The 16,532-nt window shown below is 40.8% G+C and overlaps 1 protein-coding gene across 2 annotated transcripts in view; it reads left to right on the plus strand.

Moving 5' to 3' along the window:
* Window positions 1-14,048: 14,048 nt before the first annotated feature.
* Window positions 14,049-16,532, plus strand: part of LOC103214483 (phosphatidylinositol 3,4,5-trisphosphate 3-phosphatase TPTE2-like) — a 108,301-nt gene continuing 105,817 nt past the window's right edge. The window contains exons 1-2 of one of the 2 annotated variants that reach the window (XM_073014372.1): window positions 14,049-14,621; window positions 15,339-15,475. The gene's annotated coding sequence lies outside the window, so the exon portion shown is untranslated. Of the gene's footprint in view, window positions 15,476-16,532 lie in introns of both variants that reach the window. The other variant, XM_073014371.1, reaches the window with a different exon arrangement.

The following is a 16,532-nucleotide window of genomic DNA, read 5'->3' on the forward strand; positions in this document are numbered from 1 at the left end:
AGAGTGCTGGGATTACAGGTGTGAGACACCGCGCCCAGTCTGGATTATTTCTACTCTATATTTATTTTTGTTTTTATTTTTTATATTTTTTAGAGACAGGGTCTCACTATGTTGACCAGGCTGGCCTTGAACTCCTGGCCTTAAGTGATCCTCCCACCTCGGTTCCCCAAAGCTCTAAGATTGCAGGAATAAGCCACCATGCTGGGACAATTTTTTTTTTTTTTAGGAGATGAGGTCTCACTTTGTCACCCAAGGTGAAATGCAGTGGTAGGTCATAGCTCCCTGCAGCCTCGAATTCCTGGGTTTAAGCAATCCTCCTGTACCAGCCTCCCAGTTAGCTAGGACTACAGGCCCAAGCCACCACACTCAGCTCAATTCTCTGAAGATTTGATCATAGAAATTTTCCAGTAAACTTGAAAATAAAAGAAAGAAAACCTAATTAAATGTCCTATAACAAATACTGTACAAGGAAAGGTAAAGTATTGAAGACACTTTGTTGTGTTGAAGAAGCAGCTTGATGAGTAGAATTTTCAAACAAGAGAAAAAGGCAGAATGGCCAAGAGGAAGAGACCTTCTGATTTTAAAGACTAAAGAAAATCTTGCTGAAATTAGATAGCATAATGAAAAGAACCCTGCTAATTTGAGGTATTGCATCCCTGAACTCAGATTTCTATTTTAATTAGATGCTGTATTTCTGCAGGAATGAAGGCCCCAAGAAAGAATTCTCACAGGGAGGCAGATGCTGTTGGAAGGAGAGAGGCTGGAATGTCCGTAGTGGTCAAGAGAAATGTGTATGTGGGCGTGTGGGAGGGTATCAAGGGAAGTGATCACTGCCAAGCTGATTTGTTTTTTAACTGCCAAAGCATTCCCGGGATATTCTTCCTGGTTGCTAGGATTAGAGAGCTGGAAATTTTCAACAATGCGTCTATCTATTCCAAGTACACGCATTTTTTTGGTAAACACATTTTTAATTCTAAAAAGACAAGGTTAAAATTAAGGAAACTTTGAAACAAAATGACCACTCATAATTCCACTACTCTTTAGTAGATGATATGGTATTTTTGTGTTTTCTTCTAGTCTAAATACTCTTCAACAAGACTTTTAGGTTAGTTTCCTGTTGGCATAATATCTGTTAAAGCAGCATCTAACACCCAACAAGCTGGGAATAGTTCTCCAGTCCTGGATCACTCTGCCTTTAGGTGGAAAGTTGAACCTCAGAGATAAATTATTAATACCTGCAAATAAAATTTCATGACTATTTTCAAGATTCTTCATTTCCAAAACTGCTGATCAGTGACTGTGTAGCTTGCTGAAGTAAAGGAAGGTAAACATTGTGGGTAAGAGAACCTCTCCATAGCTCTCTAGAAGGGGCCGAAGGGTCATCCATCCTAACTCACTGTTTAGGAAGAAAACTGAGCCCCAGAAAGGTTACAGAGGTAATAAGTGCTAGAGCTCAGACTCGAACCAAGGTGTTAAAAAATAAAACTTAAAATTTTAAATAACATTAGACTATGGAAAAGTTACAAAAATAGTGCAGAGAGTTTATGTCTAACCTTCACCCAGCTTTCCCTAATGTTAATAATTATGCAGCCATAGTTAAATGATCAAAACCAGAAAATTAACTTAATTCACATTGATACAATACTATTAAATTACAGACCTAATTTGAATTTCATGAGTTTTCTCCCTTGTCTTTTTTTTTTTTTTTTTTTTTCTGTTGGATCTGATTCAGAATCCCATATTGCATTTAGGTACCACTTGTCAGTCTTCTCCAGTCTGAGAGATTGTCTCACACTCTGCCTTCCATGACCCTGACCCTTTTGAAGAGTCAGGGTCAGCACTTTGGGAGGCTGGGGTGGGTGGATCACCTGAGGTCAGGAGTTCAAGACCAGCCTGATCAACATGGTGAAACCCCAAATCTATTAAAAATACAAAATAATTGGCTGGGCGCGGTAGTGCATGCCTGTAATCACAGCTACTCAGGAGGCTGAGGCAGAAGAATTGCTTGAACCCAGGAGGCAGAGATTGTAGTGAGGCAAGATGGTGCCACTGCATGTCAGCCTGGGCAATGGAGTGAGACCATGTCTCAAAAAAAAAAAAAAAAAAAAAAAAAGATGGCATCTGTCAGGTCTCTCCACTGTAAACCTACTATGTTTTCCTTTGTGATTAATAGATACCTTGGAGGAGATACACTGAGACTATGCTAACATCCTCTTTCACCTCAAACTTTCACCCAGTGATTTTGGACTACCAGTAGATCTTGCCTGCAACAAGTATTATTGTGTTGTCTACTGAACAATGACTTTGTATTTTCCTCATTTCTCCTGCATTTATTAATTACAGTTCTCCTGAAAGGCAGAAGTATTAATTTATGTATTTATTCATTCACTTATTTATTTATATTGGTATGTATGGACTGATGGATATTTATTTTATTCCACTAGTTTAGAATCAAATACTATCATTATTTTCTTGGTCAAATTGTTCCAACTTTGGCCATTGGAAACCCTTTAGGTGGGCTCTTATATCCTTTTGATCCTGTCATTGGGGGGTAGAGCTGTTGTTTTGAGTCCTTCCTTATTTTCTGACATCACAAGATTTTCATGCTCAATTAGATTTTCCCCAACTGAGTCCTAGAATCAAGCACTTTTCCAAGGAACTCTATGAACCAAGACCTTCTGATGTAAACCTCTTGTGCTCCTTCCATTGGCTCACGTTACATCGGAAACAATTTAGACATGAACCCTTTACAAAGTTTTTCAAAAATATACTGCAAAGACAGGTGGAGTTCATACTTGTTGAGTTTGTTCTAGTCATCAGATATTGTTTATGTTACTTCCAGTGCTCCTCTGTCCACCCTATTTGTACCACCAGGATGATCCAGACATGAGGAAGATGAGAAGATATGGAAGTGGATTAAAGTGTAGACAAGGGTATGGATGTAAACAGAGGTGATGTGGATACAGATGATGACATGGATAGGGAGGCTGTGAGAATCCCTAGCTGGAACTCAAATATACACACCCAAATTCTTTTTTCTTCATCACTATGCAAATAAAAAACAGAAAGCCTTTAAAAGCAAGTCCAGAATTTTTGAAGTTTAAATTTTTCTGGTTCTTCTTGACTCTCCCTGTAGAGAAAGTGCTCTTTGTCACTTCAACTTTTCTTCTCTCTCTCTCTCCACCTCAAGTTGCCTCCGTCAGCTGTCTGGGCTGGTTCAGGGGTCATGGCAAACGTCCTTCTCCATGAATCTCACGCACTCACTGGGTGTGTATTATTATACGCCCTGTGTTAGGGATGAATAAAATTAAACACATGGATGTTAGATGAGAACAGAGTTGAATTCACAGAAATTAAGAGAAAGACTGGAAACAAGCAAAAAAACCCTCTAGATTTCCAATCTTTGCATAAATAATAGGACTTCACACACACACACAAAAAACCCTAGAAAAACTATTCCACATAGTTGAGTATGAAATATCTGCAGTAAGTCCTATCTTCCATTTCAGAATCTAAGAACACTGGAGAGTAACAACTGCACGGTTTTCTGGGGTATGTTATGAGCACAAGATTGTTTTTTCTGCTTTATGAATAGTAATTCCATATATTTTCTGTAAAGGTGACACTATACTTTTTCTATATACTTGTCAGGGTGTGTGCATGTATGTGCATGGTGTGTGTGTAAGACAGAGATAGAGGAAAGGGGGAAAGAGAGAGAGATAATGTACTAGTTTCTTATTTTTACAGGAAATTTAATACGTGTCAGTACAAATCTAGACTGAGACTGACTCATTTGGCAGGAAGAATACGTTTACATGCCAGAGTAAACAGAGAATGAGGTGAGATCTCAAGAAAAGGGAGTGAGAAGGCAGTTTACAATTTAAGATATGAATAGAGATGCCTTATTAAAATTATTTTCGGCCAGGTAGGGAGGCTCATGCTTGTAATCCCAGCACTTTAGGAGGCCAAGACAGGCTGATCACGATGTCAGGAGATCGAGACCATCCTGGCTAACACGGTGAAACCCCGTCTCTACTAAAAATACAAAAGAAATTAGCGGGGTGTGGTGGCAAGCGCCTGTAGTCCCAGCTACTCTGGAAGTTGAGGCAGGAGAGTGGTGTGAACCTGGGAGGGGGAGCTTGCAGTGAGCTAAGATCGCGCCACTACACTCCAACCTGGGCAACAGAGAGAGACTCTGCCTAAAAACAAAACAAAACAAAAAAACCAAAAACTCCACTGTTAGGTATTTACCCAAGAGAAATAAAAGCATATGTCCAAAGAAAGACTTGTACTTAAATATTCATAGGACTTTATTCCTAATAGCCCCAAGTTGTAAACAATCCAAATTCTGGCAGCAGAAGAATGGATAAACAAAGTGTGCTATACAGTCCAGTGTACTATTAGTCAACAAAGCAAGAGAACCTTGAATACATGCAACAACGTGAGCCTTGCATCCTTTTCTAATGGAGTTGTATAAAAAGGAGCCGGTCCTAGGAGAGCTGCTGCTTCTTGTTATTGTATTTGTCACCCTTAGTTCCTAGTAAGCACCTTCTTAAAGGACTCAGATTTCCTGAGTTTGAGAGCCTACCAGATTGACACAAGGGAGGAGAGAATCCTATTTGCAACATAGAGGAGATAGCAGCTGACAAGGAGCAGTGAAGCCCTGGGCAAAGAATGGAGCTAATGGAACATGGACTTGTCCCTCACACTCCTGAGCTCTGTCAACATATGAGGTTGGTGCTAAAACACAAACACAAGCACACCACTTCATTGGATGCTGCTCTTCCTTAGGCCTGCAGCTACTTGCCTGTGTCTCCTGGACTAGACTCCTGGAAAGACTAGCATGATGGCTGAAAGGAAAGACGTGATGGAGAGATCCAGGAAGTGGGCCATAGGTGGGATTAGAGGGATGACTGCCTACACAGTGGAGCTGAATTTAAAAGAAATTCACCCACAAAAGGCTGTCATGCATTGGTCAGCTCTGGTGGTAGAGAGTTTTGGTTAACTCTTGAGTCAGTGAGTCTCGGATAGGTGTAAAATGTGTGCTGCAATCATAGAAAGTATGATGTGTAGGGTAAATGGCATGGCAGATTCCAAAGAACGAAATACACACATGGATTCTGTAGGGTAGAGCAGTTTACAGGTTGAAAAGTAATTGGAAGGCCAGGTTCATTGGCTCACGCCTGTGGTCCCAGCGCTTTGGGAGGGCAAGTCGGGCGGATCACGAGGTCAGGAGTTCAAGATCAGCCTGGCCAACATGGTGAAACTGCCATCTTTACTAAAAATACAAAAATTAGCCAAGCATGCTGGTACGCGCCTTTAGTTCCTGCTACTCGGGAGGCTGAGGCAGGAGAATTACTCGAACCCAGGAGGCCGAGGTTGCAGTGAGCAGAGATCGTGCCACTTCACTGCAGCCTGGGCGACAGAGCGAGACTCTGTCTCAAAAAAAAAAAAAAATTTTTTTTTTCAATTTCTCCTAGTCATGTTGAATTTTTATCCTGACCTCCACAGTGCTTGTTTCAAACTATCTAGAAAATGTCCTCCTCCCGTTTGATCCCAACAATTATTGAGTATTTATGTCTAACGTATTCTACCTTCTCTACATCTTGTGCACTTACCTCCTCCTTTCTATCCCCACAGGTACCCACCTGATCTCGGCTCATTGTAACCTCCACCTCCTGAGTTCAAGAGATTCTTCTGCCTCAGGCTCCTGAGTAGCTGGGATTACAGGTGAGTGCCACCACGCCCAGCTAATTTTTGTATTTTTAGTAGAGACAAGGTTTCACCATGTTGGTCAGGATGGTCTCAAACCTCTAACCTTGTGAACCGCCAGCCTCGGCCTTCCAAAGTGCTTGGATTACAGGTGTGAGCCACAGCGCCGGCCTTATTTTTGTTTTTGTTTCCTTCAAGTGAACTCCCTCACCAAGTGTTGTCTGGACTATTGCTATAGTCTTATTCTCATTTGAGACTGCCTCTGAATTATTCATCCCTTGAAACTCATCCCAAGCACGTTCTCTTACTCAATAAGAGCCAGCCGTTTCTCTCCTGGTGCAGCCAGCAAATCTTGGGTTAACCCATGCTATAATTCTGCCCTGAATGTATTCTAATTAATAGTTTACATACTACTCATCTGGAGGCTGTGAGCTTCTGGAGGAGTGGGGATTGTGTCCTCCTTATTTTTGTATCCCAATGACTAACAGTGTAGGGCAAATTAAGTGTTTGGTCAATGAATAAAGAAATGAACATATAGGCCGGGCGCAGTGGCTCACACCTGTAATCCCAGCACCTTGGGAGGCCGAGGCGGTCGGATCACGAGGTCAGAAGATCCAGACCATCTTGGCTAACACTGTGAAACCCCATCTTTACTAAAAATAAAAACCCTTAGCTGGGAGTGGTGGCGGGCGCCTGTGGTCCCAGCTACTTGGAGGCTGAGACAGGAGAATGGCGTGAACCCGGGAGGCGGAGCTTGCAGTGAGCCGAGATTGCGCCACTGCACTCCAGCCTGGGCAACAGAGCGAGACTCCGTCTCAAAAACAAAAACAAAACCAAAAACATGTAAGTGGGTGAATAAATTAAGAAGTCTCCTCAGTAACACTGATGAAATATTAACTAGTAAAAAACTAACCATCAGTCCCAGAAAACGTTTCTCCCTGGAGCCAACAATTTGTTACATGGAAGATCATCTCCCTTAAGATGACGTCTTACAAGCTGTAGTTTCTCTTCTTTAAATAAATTATGTTTTCCAAAATATCAAGAGTTACACTTCCTTTTTGAGGGAATTTGTAGTTCTTGTGCCTCATATCTCCATCTAGCGAAGCAAATGGGTAATACACCAATTAAGATGCTTGTGTATGAAGATAAGAAACACAGTTGTGAAAAAATTATTTATAGAAAATTACCCTTCCTTGTGGCTCACGCCTGTAATCCCATCACTTTGGGAGGCCGAGGCGGGCGGATCACGAGGTCAGGAGATCAAGACTATCCTGGCTAACACGGTGAAACCCCGTCTCTACTAAAAATAGAAAAAATTAGCCGGGAGTCCTGGTGGGCACCTGTGGTCCCAGCTACTCAGGAGGCTGAGGCAGGAGAATGGTGTGAACCCGAGAGGCAGAGCTTGCAGTGAGCCAAGATCGTGCCACTGCACCCCAGCCCGGGCGACAGAGTGAGACTCTGTATGGAAAAAAAAAGAAAAAAAAGAAAATTACCCTTCCTTTTCCAAGGTTCAAAAACCTTGAATTGTATCTACCTTATATTTTCTGGAGTTCAACAAGTTCTTTCTTTCCCAAATAGCCTATTTCTAAATATCTTGACCATGTCATGCTATTGGAAAATATATGGGTGTATAAAAAACTTATGATTAGCTTGTCTTTCACCACTTTTAAATCAAAGAACCGTTGGTATTTGTTAACACGAATGTTAGTTAGATATGCTATAGAATAATATGAATAAAATTTTTGTAAATTATGCTAACAATCCTACCAATTTAACAAATATTTATAGAGGATTTTTTATTTTTGTTTTTTGTCTTGTTTTGAGGTGGAGTCTCGCACTGTCGCTCAGGTTGGAGTGTAATGGCATACTTTCGGTTCACTACAACCTCTGCCTCCCGGGTTCAAGGAATTCTCCTGCCTCAGCCTCCTGAGTAGCTGGGATTACAGGTGCCCCCTACCACGCCTGGCTAATTTTTGTATTTTTAGTAGAGATGGGGTTTCACCATGTTGGTCAGGCTGGTCTCGAACTCCTGACCTCATGAACTGTCCTCCTCAGCCTCCCAAAGTGCCGGGATTACAGGCGTGAGCCCCTGTGTCTGACCTCATTTTTGTTTTTGTATCCTTCAACTTTTTTTTAAGTTCCGGGGTACATGTGCAGGATGTGCAGGTTCGTTACATAGGTAAATGTGTGCCATGGTGGTTTGCTGCACGGATCAACCCATCACTTTGGCATTAAGCCCAGCATCCATTGGCTATTCTTCCTGATGCTCTCCCTCCCCCTATCAGGCCCTCCCCGCAACAGGCCTCAGTGTGTTTTGTTCCGTGCCATGTGTCCATGTGATCTCATTCAGCACCCACTTATACGTGAGAAATGCGGTGATTTGTTTTCTGTTCCTGTGTTAGTTTGCTGAAGATAACAGCTTCCAGCTCCATCGGTGTCCCTACAAAGGACATGATCTCGTTCCTTTTTATGACTGCATACTATTCCATGGTGTATATGTACCACATTGTCTTTATCCAGTCCATCATTGATGGGCATTTGGGTTGATTCCATGTCTTTGCTATTGTGAATAGTGCTGCAATAAACATACAGGTACATGTATATTTATAACAGAATGATTTATATTCCTTTGGGTATATACCCAGTAATGGGATTGCTGCGTCAAATGATATATCTGCCTCTAGATCTTTGAGGAATTGCCATACTGTCTTCCACAATGGTTGAACTAATTTACATTCCCATCAACAGTGTAAAAGTGTTCCTTTTTCTCCGCAACCTTGCCTGTATCTGTTGTTTCTGAACTTTCTAATAATTGCCTTTCTCACTGGCATGAGATGATATCTCATTGTGGTTTTGATTTGCCTTTCTCTAAAGATCAATGATATTACTATAGAGGTATAGTAATCTATATGTATGATACTAGCATAATAGTAGACAAAGAAGCCAATAGAACAGAATAGAAACCAGAATTATGCCCATATATATGTATATATATCAACTGTATTTCTATATACTAGCAAGAGACAATTGAGAAATGAAATAAAAATACCATTTGCAATAACATCAAATACATAGACCTATTTATTAAAAAATCATAAACGCATATAAATGAAAAAATATGCCATGTTTATGGGTTGGAAGACTCAAGTTTGTTGGGTGACAGAGTGAGACCCTCAAAAAAATTTACTGTAGAGGTATAGTAATCCATATGGTATGGTATTAGCATAATAATTGAAAAAGAAGCCAACAGAACAGAGACCAGACTATACATATATTATATATATATATGCCCATATATATATACACATAGTCTATTATTAGTGAAATGGTGTTAAGGCAATTAGTTTAAGGGGGAAAAAGTCTTTCCAATAGATGGTGCTTTTACAATTGGATAAACATATGTAAAATAGAAAATAAATAAAGAAACCGGACCCCTCCCTTACACTATACACAAAAATAAATTTGATATGAATCATATATCTAAGCCAGTTTTTCTCAACTGTTCTTACATTATCACCTTCCCTCATTAGGAGCATTTTAAGACATATTCTCTCTCTAATCACTCCCAGCTCCCCCACAGCCAAAATAAAGAAAAATAGATTGTCTTTAGTTTGGATTCCCACAGAAGTGGACTGTGTGAGACAAGGATTTAAAATACCCGTAGGGAAGTGGAAACCAGACAGGGAGGGGAAGCCAACAGATACAGGCCATATTATCAAGCATGTCATCACCAGTGCCAGCTGGAGCTTACTCCCACTGGGAGCTCTGACAGCAAGTGTAGAGCATGTGCTTCAGAGTCTTCCTGTCCCAAGGTCAAGGGAGCTAGGGTATGCATAAACCACGGCGCATCAGTCATTGGTTGAGATCTCTGCTCAGGACTTATTAATCCCCTTCCCTTCTGGCCTGTTTTAAGTGAGGACCTAAAAGGTTCTGATGGCCAGGGAAACCCTTAGGCAGAGTTTAAGGTGCAGGTGTGAACTGAAATAGGGAAGCTTGAGTGCAAATGGATGGCCACCAACAGCTTCTGCTACAAATACCAAGCGTAAGCCGGGATGTGGAGTACTGGAAACTCTGACACTGGCACGATCACTTTGGAAGAACTGTTTGTTATTTAGGCTGAACATATGTATACCCTCTGGTCCAGTAATTCCACTCCTAACTCTACATCCAATAGAAGCAGGAACACAAGCTCATGAAACGGTATGTATAAATGTTCATATAAGCACTATTCTTAATAGCAAAAAATCAGTAATTCCCAAATGTTCATTAACAGTAGAATGAATAAATACAATGTCTTCCATTTATACAGTGGGAAACTCTACAGCAATGAGTTTGAACGAACTACAACTATATGCATCAAAGTGGTTGAATCTCATGAGCGTAATATTGAGTGAAAGAAGGTACAGAAGAGTATACTGAATAATTCAACTCCTAAATTTCCAAACTGGCATGATGAATTATCCTATTAGAAATCAGAAGTCAGTCAGGCAGTGGTTAGCCTGAGGAGGGCGGTAACTGGAAGGAGGCTTCTAGGTACTGGTAATGTTTTGCTCTTTGGTCTGAGTAGCGGTTATGAGTACTGAGTATATACTGTACTGTATATTCACACTGTGAATGCTCATTGAACTTTATACTTGTGATTTGTGCACTTTTCTGTATGTTTGTTACACCTCAACCAAAATGTTACACCTCAAAGAGGTCAACGCTGGCCTTTATCGCCTACCTCTCCACATCATAAAAAGTGTGATTAAGGCAGGACGCGGTGTCTCACGCCTGTAATCCCAGCACTTTGGGAGGCTGGGGCAGGTGGATCACGAGGTCAGGATTTCAAGACCAGTCTGAACACTACGGTGAAACCCTGTCTCTACTAAAAATACAAAAATTAGTTGGGTGTGGTGGCATGTGTCTGTAATCCCAGCTACTCAGGAGGCTGAGGCAGGACCATCACTTGAGCTGAGATTGCACCACTGTATTCCAGCCTGGGTGACAGAGTGAGACTCTGTCTCAGAAAAAAAAAAAGGAAAAAAAAAAAAAAAAGAAGTGTGATTAAATAGACTGATCAATGAAACAGAACTGAATGTCTATAAATCGATTCTAATACATGAGGCTCTTTACACAATGATAAAGGTGGCTTTTCAAATTAGTGATAAATAGAAAATTCAACAAATGGTGTTGGGATAAATGAGCAGTCATTTGGAACAAAAATTAGTTTAGCTCTACTTTATATCTTACACCAAGATATATTTCAGATGAACAAAAGATTATTACTATTTTTTTAAGAGACAGGGTCTTGCTTTGTCATCCAGGCTGCTGGAGTCCAGAGACACACTGCAGTCTTGAACTCCTAGACTCAAGTGATCCTCTCTCCTCAGTCTGCTGAGTAGCTGGGACTACAGGTGTGCATCACCATACCTGGTGAATTCTTAGGTTTTTTTTTTTTTTTTTTTTGTAGAAACTGCGTCTCACTCTGTTGCCGAGGCTGGTCTGGAACTACTGGAATCAGGTGATCCTCCAATCTCGGCCTCTTAAAGCATTAGGATTGCAGGTGTGAGCCATTGTGCCAGGTCCAAAAGATTTAAATCTTAAAATAAAACAATAAAATGAGTCAAAGAAACATTAAGAATAATTTTCATAACTGTACAGTTTTTAAAAAGCACAATATAGCAAAAGACTTCCTAAAAATAGAAGACTGATGAATTGTTTAAAAATATGTGGCAAAATCCACAACAAATAAAAAGTTAGACAACAAATTGGGAAAAATATTTCCAATTCATAATGCATATAGACAGCTAACATCACCAGTGTAAAAGAGCTCTTTCAGATCAATAAGGAAAAGATGAATAAGCCAACAGAAACATGGACAAAAGTATATAAAACAGTTCATTGAAAAGAAAGAAAAGTGACTCAAGGCTAGATGCGGTGGCTCATGCCTGTAATCCCAGCACATTGGGAGACTGAGGAGTTTGAGAGCAGCCTGACCAACATGGCAAAACCCTGTCTCTACTAAAAATACAACAGTTAGCTGGGTGTGGTGGCACAGGCCTGTAGTCCCAGCTACTCGGGAGGCTGAGGCAGGAGAATGGCTTAAACCCGGGAGGCAGAGGTTGCAGTGAGCCAAGATCACCTCACTGCACGCCAGCCTAGGTGATAGAGAGAGACTCTGTCTCAAAAAAAAAAAAAAAAAAAAAAAAAAAAAAAAAAAGGGACTCAAACGTGAAAAGATGCTCAACCTTACTCATGATGAATAGAATAAAAATAAAAGCTACAAATATATTATTCATGTAGTACTGGAGTACACCAGTACACCAGGTATTATAAAAATATTTTAAAATACAGTCAGTTGGCAAGAGTATGCGGAAGCAGGTACTTTCTTAGGTTGCTAGTGAATAAAAGTTGGTGAAATCTTTCTGGGCAACAGTTTACTGAAATGCAAGATCTATTAATATTACAGATGAATATAGCATCTGAGCATATCATTTAATCCAATAATTTTACTTTGGCAATATATCTTACAAACATATTAGAATGTAAGTAAAATTACACACACACACACACACACACACGAGTTATTAATCTCATTTTGAATAGCAAAAAATTGGACCAAAAAATCCTAATATCTATCAATAGAAAATTGGTAAATAAAATGCAGCCATCCAAAAGAAAAAAAAAAGATTTTTTAAAACAAATATGGAACAATTTCAAGTGACAAAAACAATGTGTAGGAGGTGTATAATATATAGTATCTATCATTTATATTTTTTAAAAGGTAAAAAATATACTTTATAGACTTCAAAATAAATAAAATTAACAATAGAACTACAAATTGAACTCATAAAATATAAGTGAATAGTAAAGGGTTGACTCACCAGCTATGGGATTGCATACCTCCAAGAAAAGACTGACTCTTGACTAACTATTAGCTCTTGAAATGTCCTGCCTGATAAGAGTGTCTTTGTATACCTTAGGCCTTGGGCAATGCCAGAGTTTGTGGTAATAATGTAATTTATGGTGAGCACCTGTTTTTGCTTGCCTGGAGCCGTGGGTCATATTGTATGAGTTTGACTTCCATAGGGAGGAATGGGTTGGAGACTGAGTATTTAGGGTCAATAGTGTGGGGGCTTCATGCCTATATAGCTGATCTTGGACACAAAAGTTTGTGTGAGCATCCCTGGTTGACAATTCTTTGTCCATATTGTCACACATCATTGCTGGGAGAATTAAGTTCTGTTCATATAACTCCACAGGGAGAGGATAACTGGAAGCTGTGCCTGGTTCTGCCTGCACTCTGCCCTCTGTGCCTTTTTTCTTCCGAATGTATTCTACAGCCTTTCATCGTAACAAACCATAACCATGAATAGAACAGCTTGTCTAAGTTCTGTGAGTCCTTCTAGCTCATTATTGAATATGGTGGTGGCATTGGGTCCCTCAACACACTAGATAAAGTAATTAGAGAGGCATTGATCTTTTTCAGATGCTGGCATTGAAAAGGAATAAAGACTACTTCATGAGCTAAGTATTTAGTTTAAGATGTTAGATAAAGGGCAGCAGAATAAAGTTAAAGAAAGTAGAAGGGGCTGTCTGGCTGTTTACCATCACACTTTGCTGCCTCTCTTGGACAATCTACAGACAAGGTTAATAAAGCAGTGCAACAAGTTTTCTGAATGCAGAATTGATATACAAAAAAAAAGATTGCATTCCTATATACCAGCAACAACAACTCAGAAAACATAATTTTAAAAGCAACATTAGTAAAAATAACAACATAATCGTTATGGAATCCTAAAGATGTCAATTCTCCCAAAATTAATCCAAAAACGATGCAATTCCAATAAAAATTCAAGAGGATTTTTTACAATACTGAACAAGCTAATGTTAAAATTCATGAGGAAGAGTCTATGTTTAAAAACAAAGCACCAAAGTGGGAAACTCGTTCTACCAGATTTAAATAATGATTAAAAAATTAAGTTAAACAGTATAGTATTGGTGCAGAGATAGATGTATAAACTAGAAAGAGTCCAAATAATATATGGAAATATAAATGACAGACATGGCAACAGAACTCAGTGGTAAAAGATGAGAGTATTCAATAAAAGGTGTGGACATTTGTGGCTGTTAATATTATAATAAAAAATAATATTTGGCCCTTGTCCTTAGTTCCTGACACGCAGCTCCTGAAGTCTTTGGAACCTCCAGAGTGATGACTGAGTTAATCACCAATGGTGAATGGCAATGATTATCAGTGAGGACCAAAGCTGAGTGTGCAGGCTTGGGCCGGAGCGCAGACAATGAGAGGTGCTCTTCCTTTTGAGGCTTGTCATCTATAACTCCTTATCACCGGAAGCCAGAGCCTAAATGAGCCTATCAGTTGCCTTTGGATATAAGAACAAGTCTGAGTATTTATTTATCTATTTTGAGTTCGTGGCCCCTGTGTGTCTGCTCACTGCCTGTCCGCCGTTCAGCTTGTGCTTGATGCTCGCTATTTAGCAGAATGAAGGAACCACTGGAGGGACCTCCGGGAGGCGGCGGGGCCCAGTGAGCCGGGCGCCGGGGGCGGGGCCTGACGGGAGCTCTGCTCAGGCTTCAACGTGGCCGGCTGTTTCTGTTGACTTCGCCTGTGGAAACCGAATACCACCCCCATAGTTTCCCCAGGATATGAGTTGGGGGCCTAACCTCGCCTCTAAGGGTCAGGCGAGCTTTCTGGATGCTCGCGAAACCTTTCGGCCTGCGCAGCGGGCGGAGCTTGCCCCAATGCCCTGCCATTTCTGTGAGGACCCACAAGGCCCGGGAGGAGCCTCGGAGTCCCCGAGGGCCCTCGCGTCGCCGCCTGGAGAGGGTGCTCGGAGCCCTGCTCGGGAACTGGTTCCCAACGAGGTGTGAACCCTCCTTGCTGGAGCTCCACAGAGAGAGTGGTAATAAGATAATAATAAGACCGACTACTGTTTATTGAACCTCCGGCTGTCAGGGGTTAGGCGAGGGGTGGAATCTAAGGCCCCGAGTTCCTCTATTACAGCCATGGAGAGCCATTCATACCTGCTTAATAGAGTTGTGGTGAGACATGGAATGGGCAAGAAACACACTGATTTATTTATTCATTTTTAAAAATCATTATTATGATTATTTTGAGACGGAGTCTTGTTCTGTCGCGCAGCCTGGAGTGCAGTGGTGTGATCTTGGCTCACTGCAACCTCTGCCTCCCGGGTTCAAGCGATTCTCCTGCGGCAACCTCCCAGGTAGCTGGGATTACAGGCGCGCCCCACCATGCCTGGCTAATTTTTGCATTTTTGGTAGAGTTGGGGTTTCATGTTGGCCAGGCTGGTGTTGAACTCCTGATCTCCAGTAATCCACCCGCCTCAGCCTCCCAAAGTGTTGGGATTATAGGTGTGAGCCACCTTACCAGGCCAAGAAAGGCACTTTAGACAGTGCCAGAGTTGAGGATTTGGCCTGTGACTCGCTGCAGTTGCCACACTGCAGTTGCCACACTGTGGCCTTAAAACAGTCTTATCCAGTCCTGAAAACCCCAGTGCCTTGGAAACGTCAGGACTGGTCAGAAGAACAGTAAGTCCTTAAGGCGCCAGCCCCTGCTGCTCCCCCCAGATTGAGGAGTAAGTATCCCAAGCTCTCTGCAGGATCCTTATCCTGGATGTGGACACCCACAGTCCTGCTAGGACCTGCTTCCAGAAGAGTTGATCCCAGCCATGGAAGTGCCTGATGCCTTCAGCAAAGCAAGCAGGAAAGGCTCAAGTGATCCTCCTGTATCACCCTGGTGAGTAGCCCATTTGTGATCTTTTATGCATTTTTTCATGTAGCATGTTTTCAAGGTTCATCCAACTTGCAGTGTATTAGTGCTGAATAATATTTCATTGTGTAGATAGAATGTATTTTTAAACTTTTGTTTATTTTTAATTGGTACACAACAAATATTTGTACATATTTATGGGGTACATATGTACATGTGATATGTTGTTACATGCATAGAATATGTAATGATCAATCAGGGTATTTAAGGTATCTGTCACTTTGAGTATTTGTCATTTCCATATGTTGGGAACATTTCAAGTCTTCTCTTATAGCTGTTTTGAAATACACAATACATTGTGTTAACTGTAGTCACCCTACTCCGCTATAGAACATTAGAACTTACTCCTATCTAACTGTATTAACCAACCACTCTTCCCTGCCAACCCACACACCCTTCCTTGCTTCTGGTATCTATCTATCCACCATCAACTTTTTTAGCTCCTACGTATGTGATAACATGCAATATTTGCCTCTCTGTGCCTGGCTTACTTCACATAGCAATGAATTCCAGTTCCATCTAGGTTGCTGCAAACGACATGATTTCATTCTTGTTTTATGGGTGAATAGTACTTGATTATATGTATTACATTTTCTTTATCCATTTGTCTGTTGATGGACACTTAGTTGGATTCTATATTTTTGCTATTGTGAATGGTGCTGCGGTAAACATGGAAGTACAGGTATCATCCCTTTGATATACTGGTTTTCTTTCCTTTGGATAAACAGCCAGTAGTGGCATTGCTGGATTGTAGGGTAGCTCTATTTTCAGTTTCCTGAGAAATCTCCATACTATTTTCCATAGTGACTGTACTAATTTACATTCCCACACAACAGCATATAAGAGTTCCCCCTTCTCCGCATCCTCGCCCACATCCATTATTATTTTCTTTTTAATCATAGCCGTTCTCACTGGGTGAAGATGATATCTCATTGTGGTTTTAATTTGCATTTCCCTTATGATTAGTGACGTTGAGCATTTTTTCATATACCTGTATGTCCTCTTTGGAGAAATATCTATTTAT

The sequence above is a fragment of the Chlorocebus sabaeus genome, chromosome 3 (assembly GCF_047675955.1).
Source record: "Chlorocebus sabaeus isolate Y175 chromosome 3, mChlSab1.0.hap1, whole genome shotgun sequence".
Classification (NCBI taxonomy): Eukaryota; Metazoa; Chordata; class Mammalia; order Primates; family Cercopithecidae; genus Chlorocebus; species Chlorocebus sabaeus.